The sequence below is a fragment of the Pseudophryne corroboree genome, chromosome 3 (assembly GCF_028390025.1).
Source record: "Pseudophryne corroboree isolate aPseCor3 chromosome 3, aPseCor3.hap2, whole genome shotgun sequence".
NCBI lineage: Eukaryota > Metazoa > Chordata > Amphibia > Anura > Myobatrachidae > Pseudophryne > Pseudophryne corroboree.
The window spans coordinates 113,727,256-113,737,438 of NC_086446.1; the positions used below are offsets into that span (position 1 = coordinate 113,727,256).

General features: G+C 41.7%; 33 non-coding genes and 12 pseudogenes across 33 annotated transcripts; all 45 read right to left on the reverse strand.

The window, feature by feature from the left end:
• Window positions 1-75: 75 nt before the first annotated feature.
• On the reverse strand, window positions 76-194 carry LOC134887507 (5S ribosomal RNA; annotated as a pseudogene).
• Window positions 195-301: 107 nt separating this feature from the next.
• LOC135063564 (5S ribosomal RNA) lies at window positions 302-420 on the reverse strand. The gene has a single exon (XR_010249892.1). It is a non-coding gene; the product is annotated as a 5S ribosomal RNA (ribosomal RNA).
• Window positions 421-527: 107 nt separating this feature from the next.
• Window positions 528-646, reverse strand: LOC135061263 (5S ribosomal RNA). Its single transcript, XR_010247650.1, has one exon. It is a non-coding gene; the product is annotated as a 5S ribosomal RNA (ribosomal RNA).
• A 107-nt stretch (window positions 647-753) lies between these two features.
• LOC135063565 (5S ribosomal RNA) lies at window positions 754-872 on the reverse strand. The gene has a single exon (XR_010249893.1). It is a non-coding gene; the product is annotated as a 5S ribosomal RNA (ribosomal RNA).
• A 107-nt stretch (window positions 873-979) lies between these two features.
• Window positions 980-1,098, reverse strand: LOC135070621 (5S ribosomal RNA). Its single transcript, XR_010256778.1, has one exon. It is a non-coding gene; the product is annotated as a 5S ribosomal RNA (ribosomal RNA).
• Window positions 1,099-1,205: 107 nt separating this feature from the next.
• Window positions 1,206-1,324, reverse strand: LOC134887508 (5S ribosomal RNA; annotated as a pseudogene).
• Window positions 1,325-1,431: 107 nt separating this feature from the next.
• Window positions 1,432-1,550, reverse strand: LOC134884257 (5S ribosomal RNA). Its single transcript, XR_010168409.1, has one exon. It is a non-coding gene; the product is annotated as a 5S ribosomal RNA (ribosomal RNA).
• Window positions 1,551-1,657: 107 nt separating this feature from the next.
• LOC135061264 (5S ribosomal RNA) lies at window positions 1,658-1,776 on the reverse strand. Its single transcript, XR_010247651.1, has one exon. It is a non-coding gene; the product is annotated as a 5S ribosomal RNA (ribosomal RNA).
• Window positions 1,777-1,883: 107 nt separating this feature from the next.
• LOC135061265 (5S ribosomal RNA) lies at window positions 1,884-2,002 on the reverse strand. Its single transcript, XR_010247652.1, has one exon. It is a non-coding gene; the product is annotated as a 5S ribosomal RNA (ribosomal RNA).
• Window positions 2,003-2,109: 107 nt separating this feature from the next.
• LOC134887889 (5S ribosomal RNA) lies at window positions 2,110-2,228 on the reverse strand (annotated as a pseudogene).
• Window positions 2,229-2,335: 107 nt separating this feature from the next.
• LOC135065409 (5S ribosomal RNA) lies at window positions 2,336-2,454 on the reverse strand. The gene has a single exon (XR_010251693.1). It is a non-coding gene; the product is annotated as a 5S ribosomal RNA (ribosomal RNA).
• Window positions 2,455-2,561: 107 nt separating this feature from the next.
• On the reverse strand, window positions 2,562-2,680 carry LOC135065974 (5S ribosomal RNA). The gene has a single exon (XR_010252237.1). It is a non-coding gene; the product is annotated as a 5S ribosomal RNA (ribosomal RNA).
• Window positions 2,681-2,787: 107 nt separating this feature from the next.
• LOC135066613 (5S ribosomal RNA) lies at window positions 2,788-2,906 on the reverse strand. Its single transcript, XR_010252857.1, has one exon. It is a non-coding gene; the product is annotated as a 5S ribosomal RNA (ribosomal RNA).
• Window positions 2,907-3,013: 107 nt separating this feature from the next.
• LOC135062350 (5S ribosomal RNA) lies at window positions 3,014-3,132 on the reverse strand. Its single transcript, XR_010248701.1, has one exon. It is a non-coding gene; the product is annotated as a 5S ribosomal RNA (ribosomal RNA).
• A 107-nt stretch (window positions 3,133-3,239) lies between these two features.
• LOC135063916 (5S ribosomal RNA) lies at window positions 3,240-3,358 on the reverse strand. Its single transcript, XR_010250236.1, has one exon. It is a non-coding gene; the product is annotated as a 5S ribosomal RNA (ribosomal RNA).
• Window positions 3,359-3,465: 107 nt separating this feature from the next.
• LOC134894254 (5S ribosomal RNA) lies at window positions 3,466-3,583 on the reverse strand (annotated as a pseudogene).
• A 107-nt stretch (window positions 3,584-3,690) lies between these two features.
• LOC135070622 (5S ribosomal RNA) lies at window positions 3,691-3,809 on the reverse strand. The gene has a single exon (XR_010256779.1). It is a non-coding gene; the product is annotated as a 5S ribosomal RNA (ribosomal RNA).
• Window positions 3,810-3,916: 107 nt separating this feature from the next.
• On the reverse strand, window positions 3,917-4,035 carry LOC135070863 (5S ribosomal RNA). Its single transcript, XR_010257014.1, has one exon. It is a non-coding gene; the product is annotated as a 5S ribosomal RNA (ribosomal RNA).
• A 107-nt stretch (window positions 4,036-4,142) lies between these two features.
• On the reverse strand, window positions 4,143-4,261 carry LOC134892784 (5S ribosomal RNA). Its single transcript, XR_010171604.1, has one exon. It is a non-coding gene; the product is annotated as a 5S ribosomal RNA (ribosomal RNA).
• A 107-nt stretch (window positions 4,262-4,368) lies between these two features.
• On the reverse strand, window positions 4,369-4,487 carry LOC135066546 (5S ribosomal RNA). The gene has a single exon (XR_010252792.1). It is a non-coding gene; the product is annotated as a 5S ribosomal RNA (ribosomal RNA).
• A 107-nt stretch (window positions 4,488-4,594) lies between these two features.
• On the reverse strand, window positions 4,595-4,713 carry LOC135063567 (5S ribosomal RNA). The gene has a single exon (XR_010249894.1). It is a non-coding gene; the product is annotated as a 5S ribosomal RNA (ribosomal RNA).
• Window positions 4,714-4,820: 107 nt separating this feature from the next.
• On the reverse strand, window positions 4,821-4,939 carry LOC135070809 (5S ribosomal RNA). Its single transcript, XR_010256960.1, has one exon. It is a non-coding gene; the product is annotated as a 5S ribosomal RNA (ribosomal RNA).
• A 107-nt stretch (window positions 4,940-5,046) lies between these two features.
• LOC134884505 (5S ribosomal RNA) lies at window positions 5,047-5,165 on the reverse strand. Its single transcript, XR_010168649.1, has one exon. It is a non-coding gene; the product is annotated as a 5S ribosomal RNA (ribosomal RNA).
• A 107-nt stretch (window positions 5,166-5,272) lies between these two features.
• LOC135068186 (5S ribosomal RNA) lies at window positions 5,273-5,391 on the reverse strand. Its single transcript, XR_010254391.1, has one exon. It is a non-coding gene; the product is annotated as a 5S ribosomal RNA (ribosomal RNA).
• Window positions 5,392-5,498: 107 nt separating this feature from the next.
• LOC134887593 (5S ribosomal RNA) lies at window positions 5,499-5,617 on the reverse strand (annotated as a pseudogene).
• Window positions 5,618-5,724: 107 nt separating this feature from the next.
• On the reverse strand, window positions 5,725-5,843 carry LOC135067145 (5S ribosomal RNA). Its single transcript, XR_010253369.1, has one exon. It is a non-coding gene; the product is annotated as a 5S ribosomal RNA (ribosomal RNA).
• A 107-nt stretch (window positions 5,844-5,950) lies between these two features.
• LOC134891846 (5S ribosomal RNA) lies at window positions 5,951-6,069 on the reverse strand (annotated as a pseudogene).
• A 107-nt stretch (window positions 6,070-6,176) lies between these two features.
• On the reverse strand, window positions 6,177-6,295 carry LOC135068197 (5S ribosomal RNA). The gene has a single exon (XR_010254402.1). It is a non-coding gene; the product is annotated as a 5S ribosomal RNA (ribosomal RNA).
• Window positions 6,296-6,402: 107 nt separating this feature from the next.
• LOC134886892 (5S ribosomal RNA) lies at window positions 6,403-6,521 on the reverse strand. The gene has a single exon (XR_010170968.1). It is a non-coding gene; the product is annotated as a 5S ribosomal RNA (ribosomal RNA).
• A 107-nt stretch (window positions 6,522-6,628) lies between these two features.
• LOC134889211 (5S ribosomal RNA) lies at window positions 6,629-6,747 on the reverse strand (annotated as a pseudogene).
• Window positions 6,748-6,854: 107 nt separating this feature from the next.
• Window positions 6,855-6,973, reverse strand: LOC134888416 (5S ribosomal RNA; annotated as a pseudogene).
• A 107-nt stretch (window positions 6,974-7,080) lies between these two features.
• Window positions 7,081-7,199, reverse strand: LOC134885554 (5S ribosomal RNA). The gene has a single exon (XR_010169666.1). It is a non-coding gene; the product is annotated as a 5S ribosomal RNA (ribosomal RNA).
• A 107-nt stretch (window positions 7,200-7,306) lies between these two features.
• On the reverse strand, window positions 7,307-7,425 carry LOC134890446 (5S ribosomal RNA; annotated as a pseudogene).
• Window positions 7,426-7,532: 107 nt separating this feature from the next.
• On the reverse strand, window positions 7,533-7,651 carry LOC135068208 (5S ribosomal RNA). The gene has a single exon (XR_010254413.1). It is a non-coding gene; the product is annotated as a 5S ribosomal RNA (ribosomal RNA).
• A 107-nt stretch (window positions 7,652-7,758) lies between these two features.
• Window positions 7,759-7,877, reverse strand: LOC135067520 (5S ribosomal RNA). Its single transcript, XR_010253733.1, has one exon. It is a non-coding gene; the product is annotated as a 5S ribosomal RNA (ribosomal RNA).
• A 107-nt stretch (window positions 7,878-7,984) lies between these two features.
• Window positions 7,985-8,103, reverse strand: LOC135067522 (5S ribosomal RNA). Its single transcript, XR_010253735.1, has one exon. It is a non-coding gene; the product is annotated as a 5S ribosomal RNA (ribosomal RNA).
• Window positions 8,104-8,210: 107 nt separating this feature from the next.
• Window positions 8,211-8,329, reverse strand: LOC134895760 (5S ribosomal RNA; annotated as a pseudogene).
• Window positions 8,330-8,436: 107 nt separating this feature from the next.
• Window positions 8,437-8,555, reverse strand: LOC134892098 (5S ribosomal RNA; annotated as a pseudogene).
• A 107-nt stretch (window positions 8,556-8,662) lies between these two features.
• On the reverse strand, window positions 8,663-8,781 carry LOC135068220 (5S ribosomal RNA). The gene has a single exon (XR_010254424.1). It is a non-coding gene; the product is annotated as a 5S ribosomal RNA (ribosomal RNA).
• A 107-nt stretch (window positions 8,782-8,888) lies between these two features.
• On the reverse strand, window positions 8,889-9,007 carry LOC134884536 (5S ribosomal RNA). The gene has a single exon (XR_010168680.1). It is a non-coding gene; the product is annotated as a 5S ribosomal RNA (ribosomal RNA).
• Window positions 9,008-9,114: 107 nt separating this feature from the next.
• On the reverse strand, window positions 9,115-9,233 carry LOC134901341 (5S ribosomal RNA). The gene has a single exon (XR_010174829.1). It is a non-coding gene; the product is annotated as a 5S ribosomal RNA (ribosomal RNA).
• A 107-nt stretch (window positions 9,234-9,340) lies between these two features.
• Window positions 9,341-9,459, reverse strand: LOC134888419 (5S ribosomal RNA; annotated as a pseudogene).
• Window positions 9,460-9,566: 107 nt separating this feature from the next.
• On the reverse strand, window positions 9,567-9,685 carry LOC135062789 (5S ribosomal RNA). Its single transcript, XR_010249132.1, has one exon. It is a non-coding gene; the product is annotated as a 5S ribosomal RNA (ribosomal RNA).
• A 107-nt stretch (window positions 9,686-9,792) lies between these two features.
• Window positions 9,793-9,911, reverse strand: LOC134884423 (5S ribosomal RNA). The gene has a single exon (XR_010168571.1). It is a non-coding gene; the product is annotated as a 5S ribosomal RNA (ribosomal RNA).
• A 107-nt stretch (window positions 9,912-10,018) lies between these two features.
• On the reverse strand, window positions 10,019-10,137 carry LOC135061161 (5S ribosomal RNA). Its single transcript, XR_010247552.1, has one exon. It is a non-coding gene; the product is annotated as a 5S ribosomal RNA (ribosomal RNA).
• Between the last annotated feature and the right edge of the window lie 46 nt (window positions 10,138-10,183).

Sequence of the window (10,183 nt, forward strand, 5' to 3'; positions counted from 1 at the left end):
TTCTAACTACTGGTTCATAAATGAATACATTTGAAAATGGAATGCATCAACAGAACGGTGTTGGCAGTATAAAAATATCTACGGCACCTTGTATTCCCAGGTGGTCTCCCATCCAAGTACTAACCAGGCTCAACACTGCTTAGCTTCCAAGATCAGACGAGATTGGGCGTATCCAGTGTGGTGTGGCTGTAGATGAGCTTTGTGGTTTCTGTTAGAACTTTTATACTTCTAACTACTGGTTCATAAATGAATACGTTTGAAAATGGAATGCATCAACAAAACGGTTTTGGCAGTATAAAAATATCTACAGCACCTTGTATTCCCAGGTGGGCTCCCATCCAAGTACTAACCAGGCCCAACACTGCTTAGCTTCCAAGATCAGATGAGATTGGGCGTATCCAGTGTGGTGTGACTGTAGATGAGCGTTGTGGTTTCTGTTAGAACTTTTCTACTTCTAACTACTGGTTCATAAATGAATACGTTTGAAAATGGAATGCATCTACAGAACGGTGTTGGTAGCATAAAAATATCTACAGCACCTTGTATTCCCAGGTGGGCTCCCATCCAAGTACTAACCAGGCCCAACACTGCTTAGCTTCCAAGATCAGATGAGATTGGGCGTATCCAGTGTGGTGTGGCTGTAGATGAGCTTTGTGGTTTCTGTTAGAACTTTTATACTTCTAACTACTGGTTCATAAATGAATACGTTTGAAAATGGAATGCATCAACAAAACGGTTTTGGCAGTATAAAAATATCTACAGCACCTTGTATTCCCAGGTGGGCTCCCATCCAAGTACTAACCAGGCCCAACACTGCTTAGCTTCCAAGATCAGATGAGATTGGGCGTATCCAGTGTGGTGTGACTGTAGATGAGCTTTGTGGTTTCTATTAGAACTTTTCTACTTCTAACTACTGGTTCATAAATGAATACGTTTGAAAATGGAATGCATCAACAGAACGGTGTTGGCAGTATAAAAATATCTACAGCGCCTTGTATTCCCAGGTGGTCTCCCATCCAAGTACTAACCAGGCCCAACACTGCTTAGCTTCCAAGATTAGATGAGATTGGGCGTATCCAGTGTGGTGTGGCTGTAGATGAGCTTTGTGGTTTCTGTTAGAACTTTTCTACTTCTAACTACTGGTTCATAAATGAATACATTTGAAAATGGAATGCATCAACAGAACGGTGTTGGCAGTATAAAAATATCTACGGCACCTTGTATTCCCAGGTGGTCTCCCATCCAAGTACTAACCAGGCTCAACACTGCTTAGCTTCCAAGATCAGACGAGATTGGGCGTATCCAGTGTGGTGTGGCTGTAGATGAGCTTTGTGGTTTCTGTTAGAACTTTTCTACTTCTAACTACTGGTTCATAAATGAATACGTTTGAAAATGGAATGCATCAACAGAACGGTTTTGGCAGTATAAAAATATCTACAGCACCTTGTATTCCCAGGTGGTCTCCCATCCAAGTACTAACCAGTCCCAACACTGCTTAGCTTCCAAGATCAGATGAGATTGGGCGTATCCAGTGTGGTGTGGCTGTAAATGAGCGTTGTGGTTTCTGTTAGAACTTTTCTACTTCTAACTACTGGTTCATAAATGAATACGTTTGAAAATGGAATGCATCAACAGAACGGTGTTGGCAGTATAAAAATATCTACAGCACCTTGTATTCCCAGGTGGGCTCCCATCCAAGTACTAACCAGGCCCAACACTGCTTAGCTTCCAAGATCAGATGAGATTGGGCGTATCCAGTGTGGTGTGGCTGTAGATGAGCTTTGTGGTTTCTGTTAGAACTTTTATACTTCTAACTACTGGTTCATAAATGAATACGTTTGAAAATGGAATGCATCAACAAAACGGTGTTGGCAGTATAAAAATATCTACAGCACCTTGTATTCCCAGGTGGGCTCCCATCCAAGTACTAACCAGGCCCAACACTGCTTAGCTTCCAAGATCAGATGAGATTGGGCGTATCCAGTGTGGTGTGGCTGTAGATGAGCTTTGTGGTTTCTGTTAGAACTTTTCTACTTCTAACTACTGGTTCATAAATGAATACGTTTGAAAATGGAATGCATCAACAGAACGGTGTTGGCAGTATAAAAATATCTACAGCACGTTGTATTCCCAGATGGTCTCCCATCAAAGTACTAACCAGGCCCAACACTGCTTAGCTTCCAAGATCAGATGAGATTGAGCGTATCCAGTGTGGTGTGGCTGTAGATGAGCTTTGTGGCTTCTGTTAGAACTTTTCTACTTCTAACTACTGGTTCATAAATGAATACGTTTGAAAATAGAATGCATCAACAGAACGGTGTTGGCAGTATAAAAATATCTACAGCGCCTTGTATTCCCAGGTGGTCTCCCATCCAAGTACTAACCAGGCCCAACACTGCTTTGCTTCCAAGATCAGATGAGATTGGGCGTATCCAGTGTGGTGTGGCTGTAGATGAGATTTGTGGTTTCTGTTAGAACTTTTCTACTTCTAACTACTGGTTCATAAATGAATACATTTGAAAATGGAATGCATCAACAAACCGGTGTTGGCAGTATAAAAATATCTACAGCACCTTGTATTCCCAGGTAGTCTCCCATCCAAGTACTAACCAGGCCCAACACTGCTTAGCTTCCAAGATCCGATGAGATTGGGCGTTTCCAGTGTGGTGTGACTGTAGATGAGCTTTGTGGTTTCTATTAGAACTTTTCTACTTCTAACTACTGGTTCATAAATGAATACGTTTGAAAATGGAATGCATCAACAGAACGGTGTTGGCAGTATAAAAATATCTACAGCACCTTGTATTCCCAGGTAGTCTCCCATCCAAGTACTAACCAGGCCCAACACTGCTTAGCTTCCAAGATCAGATGAGATTGGGCATATCCAGTGTGGTGTGGCTGTAGATGAGCTTTGTGGTTTCTGTTAGAACTTTTCTACTTCTAACTACTGGTTCATAAATGAATACATTTGAAAATGGAATGCATCAACAGAACGGTGTTGGCAGTATAAAAATATCTACAGCACCTTGTATTCCCAGGTGGTCTCCCATCCAAGTACTAACCAGGTCCAACACTGCTTAGCTTCCAAGATCAGATGAGATTGGGCGTATCCAGTGTGGTGTGACTGTAGATGAGCTTTGTGGTTTCTATTAGAACTTTTCTACTTCTAACTACTGGTTCATAAATGAATACGTTTGAAAATGGAATGCATCAACAGAACGGTGTTGGCAGTATAAAAATATCTACAGCACCTTGTATTCTCAGATGGTCTCCCATCCAAGTACTAACCAGGCCCAACACTGCTTAGCTTCCAAGATCAGATGAGATTGGGCATATCCAGTGTGGTGTGGCTGTAGATGAGCTTTGTGGTTTCTGTTAGAACTTTTCTACTTCTAACTACTGGTTCATAAATGAATACGTTTGAAAATGGAATGCATCAACAGAACGGTGTTGGCAGTATAAAAATATCTACAGCACGTTGTATTCCCAGGTGGTCTCCCATCCAAGTACTAACCAGGCCCAACACTGCTTAGCTCCAAGATCAGATGAGTTTGGGCGTATCCAGTGTGGTGTGGCTGTAGATGAGCTTTGTGGTTTCTGTTAGAACTTTTTTACTTCTAACTACTGGTTCATAAATGAATACGTTTGAAAATGGAATGCATCAACAGAACGGTGTTGGCAGTATAAAAATATCTACAGCGCCTTGTATTCCCAGGTGGTCTCCCATCCAAGTACTAACCAGGCCCAACACTGCTTAGCTTCCAAGATTAGATGAGATTGGGCGTATCCAGTGTGGTGTGGCTGTAGATGAGCTTTGTGGTTTCTGTTAGAACTTTTCTACTTCTAACTACTGGTTCATAAATGAATACATTTGAAAATGGAATGCATCAACAGAACGGTGTTGGCAGTATAAAAATATCTACGGCACCTTGTATTCCCAGGTGGTCTCCCATCCAAGTACTAACCAGGCCCAACACTGCTTAGCTTCCAAGACCAGACGAGATTGGGCGTATCCAGTGTGGTGTGGCTGTAGATGAGCTTTGTGGTTTCTGTTAGAACTTTTCTACTTCTAACTACTGGTTCATAAATGAATACGTTTGAAAATGGAATGCATCAACAGAACGGTTTTGGCAGTATAAAAATATCTACAGCACCTTGTATTCCCAGGTGGTCTCCCATCCAAGTACTAACCAGGCCCAACACTGCTTAACTTCCAAGATCAGATGAGATTGGGCGTATCCAGTGTGGTGTGGCTGTAGATGAGCTTTGTGGTTTCTGTTAGAACTTTTCTACTTCTAACTACTGGTTCATAAATGAATACGTTTGAAAATGGAATGCATCAACAGAACGGTGTTGGCAGTATAAAAATATCTACAGCACCTTGTATTCCCAGGTGGGCTCCCATCCAAGTACTAACCAGGCCCAACACTGCTTAGCTTCCAAGATCAGATGAGATTGGGCGTATCCAGTGTGGTGTTGCTGTAGATGAGCTTTGTGGTTTCTGTTAGAACTTTTATACTTCTAACTACTGGTTCATAAATGAATACGTTTGAAAATGGAATGCATCAACAGAACGGTGTTGGCAGTATAAAAATATCTACAGCACCTTGTATTCCCAGGTGGGCTCCCATCCAAGTACTAACCAGGCCCAACACTGCTTAGCTTCCAAGATCAGATGAGATTGGGCGTATCCAGTGTGGTGTGACTGTAGATGAGCTTTGTGGTTTCTATTAGAACTTTTCTACTTCTAACTACTGGTTCATAAATGAATACGTTTGAAAATGGAATGCATCAACAGAACGGTGTTGGCAGTATAAAAATATCTACAGCACCTTGTATTCTCAGATGGTCTCCCATCCAAATACTAACCAGGCCCAACACTGCTTAGCTTCCAAGATCAGATGAGATTGAGCGTATCCAGTGTGGTGTGGCTGTAGATGAGCTTTGTGGTTTCTGTTAGAACTTTTCTACTTCTAACTACTGGTTCATAAATGAATACGTTTGAAAATGGAATGCATCAACAGAACGGTGTTGGCAGTATAAAAATATCTACAGCACGTTGTATTCCCAGATGGTCTCCCATCCAAGTACTAACCAGGCCCAACACTGCTTAGCTTCCAAGTTCAGATGAGATTGAGCGTATCCAGTGTGGTGTGGCTGTAGATGAGCTTTGTGGTTTCTGTTAGAACTTTTCTACTTCTAACTACTGGTTCATAAATGAATACGTTTGAAAATGGAATGCATCAACAGAACGGTGTTGGCAGTATAAAAATATCTACAGCACCTTGTATTCCCAGGTGGTCTCCCATCCAAGTACTAACCAGGCCCAACACTGCTTAGCTTCCAAGATCAGATGAGATTGGGCGTATCCAGTGTGGTGTGGCTGTAGATGAGATTTGTGGTTTCTGTTTGAACTTTTCTACTTCTAACTACTGGTTCATAAATGAATACATTTGAAAATGGAATGCATCAACAAACCGGTGTTGGCAGTATAAAAATATCTACAGCACTTTGTATTCCCAGGTGGTCTCCCATCCAAGTACTAACCAGGCCCAACACTGCTTAGCTTCCAAGAACAGACGAGATTGGGAGTATCCAGTGTGGTGTGGCTGTAGATGAGCTTAGTGGTTTCTGTTAGAACTTTTCTACTTCTAACTACTGGTTCATAAATGAATACGTTTGAAAATGGAATGCATCAACAGAACAGTGTTGGCAGTATAAAAATATCTACAGCACCTTGTATTCCCAGGTGGTCTCCCATCCAAGTACTAACCAGGCCCAACACTGCTTAGCTTCCAAGATCAGATGAGATTGGGTGTATCCAGTGTGGTGTGGCTGTAGATGAGCTTTGTGGTTTCTGTTAGAACTTTTATACTTCTAACTACTGGTTCATAAATGAATACGTTTGAAAATGGAATGCATCAACAGAACGGTGTTGGCAGTATAAAAATATCTACAGCACCTTGTATTCCCAGGTGGGCTCCCATCCAAGTACTAACCAGGCCTAACACTGCTTAGCTTCCAAGACCAGATGAGATTGGGCATATCCAGTGTGGTGTGACTGTAGATGAGCTTTGTGGTTTCTGTTAGAACTTTTCTACTTCTAACTACTGGTTCATAAATGAATACGTTTGAAAATGGAATGCATCAACAGAACGGTGTTGGCAGTATAAAAATATCTACAGCACCTTGTATTCCCAGGTGGTCTCCCATCCAAGTACTAACCAGGCCCAACACTGCTTAGCTTCCAAGATCAGATGAGATTGGGCGTATCCAGTGTGGTGTGGCTGTAGATGAGCTTTGTGGTTTCTGTTAGAACTTTTCTACTTCTAACTACTGGTTCATAAATGAATACGTTTGAAAATGGAATGCATCAACAAAACGGTGTTGGCAGTATAAAAATATCTACAGCACCATGTATTCCCAGGTGGGTTCCCATCCAAGTACTAACCAGGCCCAACACTGCTTAGCTTACAAGATCAGATGAGATTGGGCGCATCCAGTGTGGTGTGGCTGTAGATGAGCTTTGTGGTTTCTGTTAGAACTTTTCTACTTCTAACTACTGGTTCATAAATGAAAACATTTGAAAATGGAATGAATCAACAGAACGGTGTTGGCAGTATAAAAATATCTACAGCACTTTGTATTCCCAGGTGGTCTCCCATCCAAGTACTAACCAGGCCCAACACTGCTTAGCTTCCAAGATCAGATGAGATTGGGTGTATCCTGTTTGGTGTGGCTGTAGATGAGCTTTTTGGTTTCTGTTAGAACTTTTCTACTTCTAACTACTGGTTCATAAATGAATACGTTTGAAAATGGAATGCATCAACAGAACGGTGTTGGCAGTATAAAAATATCTACAGCACCTTGTATTCCCAGGTGGGCTCCCATCCAAGTACTAACCAGGCACAACACTGCTTAGCTTCCAAGATCAGATGAGATTGGGCGTATCCAGTGTGGTGTGGCTGTAAATGAGCTTTGTGGTTTCTGTTAGAACTTTTCTACTTCTAACTACTGGTACATAAATGAATACGTTTGAAAATGGAATGCATCAACAGAACGGTGTTGGCAGTATAAAAATATCTACAGCACCTTGTATTCCCAGGTGGGTTCCCATCCAAGTACTAATAAGGTCCAACACTGCTTAACTTCCAAGATCATATGAAATTGGGCGTATCCAGTGTGGTGTGGCTGTAGATGAGCTTTGTGGTTTCTGTTACAACTTTTCTACTTCTAACTACTGGTTCATAAATGAATACGTTTGAAAATGGAATGCATCAACAGAACGGTGTTGGCAGTATAAAAATATCTACAGCACCTTGTATTCCCAGGTGGGCTCCCATCCAAGTACTAACCAGGCACAACACTGTTTAGCTTCCAAGATCAGATGAGATTGGGCGTATCCAGTGTGGTGTGGCTGTAAATGAGCTTTGTGGTTTCTGTTAGAACTTTTCTACTTCTAACTACTGGTACATAAATGAATACGTTTGAAAATGGAATGCATCAACAGAACGGTGTTGGCAGTATAAAAATATCTACAGCACCTTGTATTCCCAGGTGGTCTCCCATCCAAGTACTAACCAGGCCCAACACTGCTTAGCTTCCAAGATCAGATGAGATTGGGCGTATCCAGTGTGGTGTGGCTGTAGATGCGCTTTGTGGTTTCTGTTACAACTTTTCTACTTCTAACTACTGGTTCATAAATGAATACGTTTGAAAATGGAATGCATCAACAGAACGGTGTTGGCAGTATAAAAATATCTACAGCACCTTGTATTCCCAGGTGGTCTCCCATCCAAGTACTAACCAGGCACAACACTGCTTAGCTTCCAAGATCAGATGAGATTGGGCGTATCCAGTGTGGTGTGGCTGTAGATGAGCTTTGTTGTTTCTGATAGAACTTTTCTACTTTTAACTACTGGTTCATAAATGAATACGTTTGAAAATGGAATGCATCAACAGAACGGTGTTGGCAGTATAAAAATATCTACAGCACCTTGTATTCCCAGGTGGTCTCCCATCCAAGTACTAACCAGGCACAACACTGCTTAGCTTCCAAGATCAGATGAGATTGGGCGTATCCAGTGTGGTGTGGCTGTAGATGAGCTTTGTGGTTTCTGTTAGAACTTTTCTACTTCTAACTACTGGTTCATAAATGAATACGTTTGAAAATGGAATGCATCAACAGAACGGTGTTGGCAGTATAAAAATATGTACAGCACCTTGTATTCCCAGGTGGTCTCTTATCCAAGTACTAACCAGGCCCAACACTGCTTAGCTTCTAAGATCAGATGAGATTGGGCGTATCCAGTATGGTGTGGCTGTAGATGAGCTTTGTGGTTTCTGTTAGAACTTTTCTACTTCTAACTACTGGTTCATAAATGAATACATTTGAAAATGGAATGCATCAACAGAACGGTGTTGGCAGTATAAAAATATCTACAGCACCTTGTAATCCCAGGTGGTCTCCCATCCAAGTACTAACCAGGCCCAACACTGCTTAGCTTCCAAGATCAGATGAGATTGTGCGTATCCATTGTGGTGTGGCTGTAGATGAGCTTTGTGGTTTCTGTTAGAACTTTTCTACTTCTAACTACTGGTACATAAATGAATACGTTTGAAAATGGAATGCATCAACAGAACGGTGTTGGCAGTATAAAAATATCTACAGCACCTTGTATTCCCAGGTGGTCTCCCATCCAAGTACTAACCAGGCCCAACACTGCTTAGCTTCCAAGATCAGATGAGATTGGGCGTATCCAGTGTGGTGTGGCTGTAGATGAGCTTTGTGGTTGCTGTTACAACTTTTCTACTTCTAACTACTGGTTCATAAATGAATACGTTTGAAAATGGAATGCATCAACAGAACGGTGTTGGCAGTATAAAAATATCTACAGCACCTTGTATTCCCAGGTGGTCTCCCATCCAAGTACTAACCAGGCACAACACTGCTTAGCTTCCAAGATCAGATGAGATTGGGCATATCCAGTGTGGTGTGGCTGTAGATGAGCTTTGTGGTTTCTGTTAAAACTTTTCTACTTCTAACTACTGGTTCATAAATGAAAACGTTTGAAAATGGAATGCATCAACAGAACGGTGTTGGCAGTATAAAAATATCTACAGCGCCTTGTATTCCCAGGTGGTCTCCCATCCAAGTACTAATAAGGTCCAACACTGCTTAACTTCCAAGATCAGATGAAATTGGGCGTATCCAGTGTGGTGTGGCTGTAGATGAGCTTTGTGGTTTCTGTTACAACTTTTCTACTTCTAACTACTGGTTCATAAATGAATACGTTTGAAAATGGAATGCATCAACAGAACGGTGTTGGCAGTATAAAAATATCTACAGCACCTTGTATTCCCAGGTGGGCTCCCATCCAAGTACTAACCAGGCACAACACTGCTTAGCTTCCAAGATCAGATGAGATTGGGCGTATCCAGTGTGGTGTGGCTGTAAATGAGCTTTGTGGTTTCTGTTAGAACTTTTCTACTTCTAACTACTGGTACATAAATGAATACGTTTGAAAATGGAATGCATCAACAGAACGGTGTTGGCAGTATAAAAATATCTACAGCACCTTGTATTCCCAGGTGGTCTCCCATCCAAGTACTAACCAGGCCCAACACTGCTTAGCTTCCAAAATCAGATGAGATTGGGCGTATCCAGTGTGGTGTGGCTGTAGATGAGCTTTGTGGTTTCTGTTAAAACTTTTCTACTTCTAACTACTGGTTCATAAATGAATACGATTGAAAATGGAATGCATCAACAGAACGGTGTTGGCAGTATAAAAATATCTACAGCACCTTGTATTCCCAGGTGGTCTCCCATCCAAATACTAACCAGGCCCAACACTGCTTAGCTTCTAAGATCAGATGAGATTGGGCGTATCCAGTGTGGTGTGGCTGTAGATGAGCTTTGTGGTTTTTGTTAGAACTTTTCTACTTCTAACTACTGGTTCATAAATGAATACATTTGAAAATGGAATGCATCAACAGAACGGTGTTGGCAGTATAAAAATATCTACAGCACCTTGTATTCCCAGGTGGTCTCCCATCCAAGTACTAACCAGGCCCAACACTGCTTAGCTTCCAAGATCAGATGAAATTGGGCGTATCCAGTGTGGTGTGGCTGTAGATGAGCTTTGTGGTTTCTGTTAGAACTTTTCTACTTCTAACTACTGGT